This window comes from Populus euphratica, unplaced genomic scaffold (assembly GCF_000495115.2).
Source record: "Populus euphratica unplaced genomic scaffold, PopEup_1.0 scaffold49.1, whole genome shotgun sequence".
Lineage (NCBI taxonomy): Eukaryota > Viridiplantae > Streptophyta > Magnoliopsida > Malpighiales > Salicaceae > Populus > Populus euphratica.
In genome coordinates, this window is record NW_011499875.1 from 122,676 (window position 1) to 128,592 (window position 5,917).

Sequence of the window (5,917 nt, forward strand, 5' to 3'; positions counted from 1 at the left end):
CCACATACCACTATGGGTTTTCTTTTCCTTTGTTACCACTTTTCATCATTCCTTGTTTCCTTTTTCTTTCGCTAACAAATTGATCAAAATTACGTTGTTGCCATTGTTCCTCGCAGGATCCAAGAAAGTCATTTCAATTTCCCACCATATTCTTGAAACTGTTATTTTAAATGCTTTTTTTCCCCAATTAATTCTCCTTTTCCCCCCCTCGCGAATCCCAACCCGGGGATTCAAGTATGGTGGCATGAGGGAGACTTCTGTTGTTGTTCAACACTACCTCCCTCTTCTTATAAATCATGTCATGTCATCAATAATTTGATATATCAAATTATTTATGATATAATATGATAATTAAAAAAATTAAAATCAAAATATAAATAAGCCTCGAGAGGTCACGAAAGAAAATTTTGATTTTAAAAGAAATATATTCCTTTTAATATGCTTTGAAGAGTGGAACATTAAAAGGGTTCTTGAACGTAAAATATATATTTTTTTAGAATAACTAAGTAATTATATCATGTAAAAGAGATATGAAAAAAAAATCTATTTCCCATCAATTTTATAGTGATAAGCGGATCTTGTAAAGAAGATATAATTACTCATAATAAATAACTTATATTTTAAAAAATATAAAATTTTAATTTTATTATTAAAATACACAATCAAAAACATTTATATTATATTTTTTTAATAGTTTAAGTTATTAAATAAGGTGTCAGGATATAATTTATATTATTATCTAACATATTCTTTCATATGAAAGCTCTTTAAATTTAAAACTTATACATGCTCAAGTTATCTTATATTTATTTTTTATTAAATAAATATGAATGGTAAAATTTATTCTATCACCGCTTAATCATTAAAGTTCTAATAGCATATCAAAAAATTATTTCAATATAATAAATTAAAATATTAAATAAAATTTTAAAATATAATTTATATTATTATCTAGCAAATAATAATATAACAGCAGTCCGTCACTGCACCAACGAATTAAAACAGTTTTGATGCACATGTAATTTTTATTTTTATTTTCACTATATCCAAATGACCGTATAAAGTTGCAACATGCATGCTTGAATGCTCGAGCAAGGTACATGCGGCCTGTCACTGTGTGATTTCACATTTTGGTATCCTAAGTTTTCAACAAACTGACGGGGATGTTTTCACATTCCATGAATTGCCCACAATGTCCAGTAATTTGATTCCACTGTGTATGGCCATGAATGTGCACTTAATAATAACCGCACAGTATACTAAAACTGTGCTGCTTTTTTGTGATTCTTTTGACTTCGAGGATGCCTGTGAGTGATGTGTTTTTTTTTTTAAAAAAAGAGATATTAAAATATGTATTTTTTATTTTCTAGAATTTATTTTTGAGAGCTGAACATTAAAATAATTATAAAATATTAATCTAAAACTCAGTCTATCATCAGTGTTGTTGCCGAAGTATTCTCAGGATGAAGACGCAGCTTGGAACCAAGTCGCCTGATGCTCGAAACTTTTCAGTATTTTTGAGTTAGATCCAGCATCTTTCTACGTAGTCGTTTTACCGGTGATATTTTTTAATGGAAGGGCTGTTCAAAAATGGCTTGACATTATCCACAAACGTGTCGTCAATTAATTGAGTACGGACTAGAGACTATGATGTAGGCATTGAGGCTTGTCTTTTGCTTGTTAAAGGTGCATGGGGTTGGCAATACAATGATAGCTCTCGTCGGAGGAGCGAAGAATATGGCAAGGTACTGCAGCTTGTGAGAATGACAGTTCCAGCCATCCAGTTAAAGATTGTTTATTTTCGTCGTTTAATAAAAAAACGCAAGTGCCTGTCTATTCTACTCTTTTTCATGGAATGTTTGAAAATATAGTACTAGCTAATTTTTAAAATAATTCTTATTTAAAAATATATTAAAATATTTATTTATTTATAAAAATTATTTTGAATACCAATTTATTAAAATGATCTCAAAAAATTAATTAAAAAAATTAATTTTTTTATAAATATTTTTAAAACATAAAAATAAACATACAATAAGTAAAGAGTACGTAAAAATTAGAGGCACGCAAGCCTAATTTTTTTTAAAAAAATAAAAGTATAGATTTTTTTTATAAACAGGTTAATATTAAAGTTTTTTAGCTAAGCTTTTTGCATGACTTGATTTTTAAATTAAATTATGTAAGAGTTAGCCTAATTTAAATAAATTGATTTTATGAGTCTAAATAAAACATTGATAATTGATAAAAACATGACTTAATTTTTAAAAAAATTTCAAGATAATAATTTTAACTATATATATATTGAGATGATGACATATTGAATCGATTTCGGTTCTCCCACGACCCGGGTCATAAATTCTCTGGGTTTGATATTTTTCTATAAAAATATTTTTATTTAATTATATAATAAAAATAGATGCATACATACTTAAATACCAACTTAAAAGTAAACTTTTCAAATAATTTAATATCCAAGGATAAAATTAAAAAAAAACCTCGATAGACCCATAAACCAGGACAGCTAGTTAAACCTTAAAACATGTCCATAAACTGTGTAAAGTTCAATAACATAATTTTTATCTAAAACTATCATTTTAACCATATATAAAAAAATCAGACAAAAAAAAATTCAAGTTCAAATAGAAAAGAAAATAAAAAAAATCCATCAAAACTTAAAACTAGAAACAACTTTAGTTATCATGCCAAACTTGAAAATAATACTAGAATTATAAAAAGAAAAAATAAAATGAATAAATTATAAAACTAAATTCTTAATCATTTTAATATTAAATAATGAAATCAATAAAAATAATGTTAAAAAAATTCAATAACTAAAAGAAAAAAAAAGAAGAAGCAAAACATTGTGATTCATGGTGTAATATGCACGGATAAACAATGATTTGTCTGCACCCTTTAGTTTTTAGTGATTATAAAATCTAATAACATGATTTTTCTTCGAAATTATTTTCTTAACTATATAAAAAAAATTAAAAAAAACAAGTTTAATTAAAAAAAAATGCTTCTTCAAAATCACAAATTAAAACAATTCAGATTATCTTAATAGATCTATAAATCATGTTAATCTTATAAAAAAATAATGAAGTTAAATTATTAGTTAGTCTAGTATTAATATTAAAAGATAAATTTGATAATACATATATAACAAAAATTCAATAAAAAAGAATTATAAATTAATATTTGTAATTCATTGCGGTAAACATAGTGAACTGTTATTTCACCACATCTTTTAGTTATTATTGTTTATTAATAATGAGGAGTTTTAGTCCACTGAAGGGTGAATTTTTAACTTCGTCGGATGAAATCAGTGGATCAACCAGAGCCATTGATGGTATCCTGAATTACGGATCATTTCATTTAGTTTCTCGACCCCTATGATAAAGCACGGAGATTAGGATAATTTAACTTTCAAATATGCGACCAAGCTTTATCACAATGGAGTCTCGAGAGGTCATTTACATCTGAATTGGTTCATTCTTCAAATTTTCATATTTTTCTTTTATTCTTTTAAGATTCAAAACTGAATAATCATACAACAAACAATCATTCGCCACTCATGCTGGACTCGAACTTCAATAAACAAATAAAATACTGAATGCTTCTTTAGCTTTTTTTTGGCAATAGATTATTAAATATCTAATTTTATTATCGTGAATTATTTCATAACATGCTTTATATTCCCAGTAAAGTTTTGTCGTAACTCTAAGCTTTTGATAAATCATAAATATTAATCAGATTTCTTTTAAAATGAGAAATTAATTAGGTGAAGCCGTAATTTGATTTTAAATTTCCCTGGCATTTTTTTACTGGGGACCAATGGCTCGCCTCCCCTGCTGGCTTTGCAAGGCCACGCCGTGGTAAAAAAATAACACATGGAGCGTGATAAATATAAAAAGAAAAATTGACGTGCATTTATCAGTAGAATATCAAATTAATCACCCGAATCATTGACCATAAAACAAAAACAATTGAACAGGTGATCATGAACTGACGGTTTGTGGCAACTCATGAGTTCGGAAAGGAGGCACGACCACATAGATCTTGGAGAAGTACAGGCAATGCTCTCGTCACCCGACAGGAACAGTATCTCTTACCAACAGAATTTTATGTTTTTATATTTTTGTGATATTCTAAAGAGTTTTCGATAATGGAGCAGCAGATCAAACAATAAGAAACAAATCCAGAAAAAAAGAAAAAAAATTAAAGTGCTTGTGCGGTGTCCTTCTGCGAGGGCATTATAGGAATCATGGCGTGTTCTATGACTTTGCTAGGCGCATGCTTCCGTGCAGCGCGTTCTCGACACTCGGTGGGCCTAAAGAGCACGCCGTATGCAACGCCACGTAATTCTTTCAGGGGATATATCAAAGTGCGCGTGCGCGTGCGCGTGTATACATCGAGTCAGCTTATATTGATTGAACTGTATCTTTATATTCCAAATAAAATTTGTAAAATAGAATTTATACTCCACGTCCATGACCATAAGTTTTGGTGGGTAAAAGAAATTGAACCGAGAGCAAAAAGGGCATAGCCTAATCGTTTTAGCCACTTAAGGTGGCCAAATATGCGCCATTCGGTGATACATCGTCTACATTTACATGTGACGCATTACCTACTTCTTCTTCTTTTTTTTTAAAAAAAAAAATGGATAAAGCGGTGTCCCTCCATTTTAGATGCAGGCATGTATGTTTGCTCTTCTTTTATTGGGCTCGATATGATGGCTAAACGAGGCCTAGTTTCTTTTTTTTTTTGCAATTCATTGGAATAAATTAATCAAAGATTTTTTTTTTATTGTACTAAATGTCATTCTATTTTTTATTTTTTATTAAGATTATAACATTCCTTTTATAATATTAGCAAATGTTTTTTTAAACCATCCTTTACAATAAGTAAAATACCTTATGGCTCTTATTTACTTTACCAACTTAACCACTTACTAATGATTATGCTGGACAATATTGATTCAACTGGATAGAACATGGTTATCTTATTTCGTGTTCGGTATGTATTGAATAATTTATTTTACTTTGTGTTTTTTTTAAAAATTCTATACCATAAATAAAAAGTAATAAGGAAGACTTTGATATAAAAAGACCATGTAGAGGGCTTCATAATTATAATTATAAGATTGAAAAGTACAACTACATGAATATAAATAATAAGTACTTATACTGTTTTAAAGTTTTGACTCACATAAATAGAAATAAACATATTCAAATATAAAGACAATAACATATACGCAGTCTCACAAAAATGAAGGTGGGGAATACGAGATCCACTCTAAACCCGATCAATGATCATATATAGCTTGTCTATAATTCTGTATTCTAATTTCATACGCGAAACCCCATTATATATATAAAGGATGATTAATTTATATGAAGGTTGTCTTTTCTGTTTATTATTATTTGAGTTGCAAGTATTTAAATATACAAAAAGGAGTCTGAGTCAATGAAACTCTCTGAAAAAACAAATATTCAAAAGCAAATATAAAACTATACAAGTATTAAACAACGAAAAAATCAATAAAAGTTAAAAAATAAAATTGAAACCTATAATATAAATGGGAGGACCATTATCCCCTAATAAACCAAAATACGAGAACCTAATTGCCCAAATTAAAACCACAAATTATTAAAAGACAATACCAAAGGGGCTTTCAGTATGATTAAGCATGTTAAGATTAATTAAAAGTATTGTCTTGAGCACCCTATTTCAAGTTAATGGGGGCGCGGGGATGCCATTTATATCTGCAAAACAAACTATATTACTCATCACCATCTTGAAAAAAAAGAAGAAGAAGTGAATGTACCAAAATACCCCTGAATTGAAACGAGTGCGCTCGCAAGAGACAATTCTCTCTTTTCTCTCCTTTTCTTCAAACTGCAGAGGAAAACCTAGG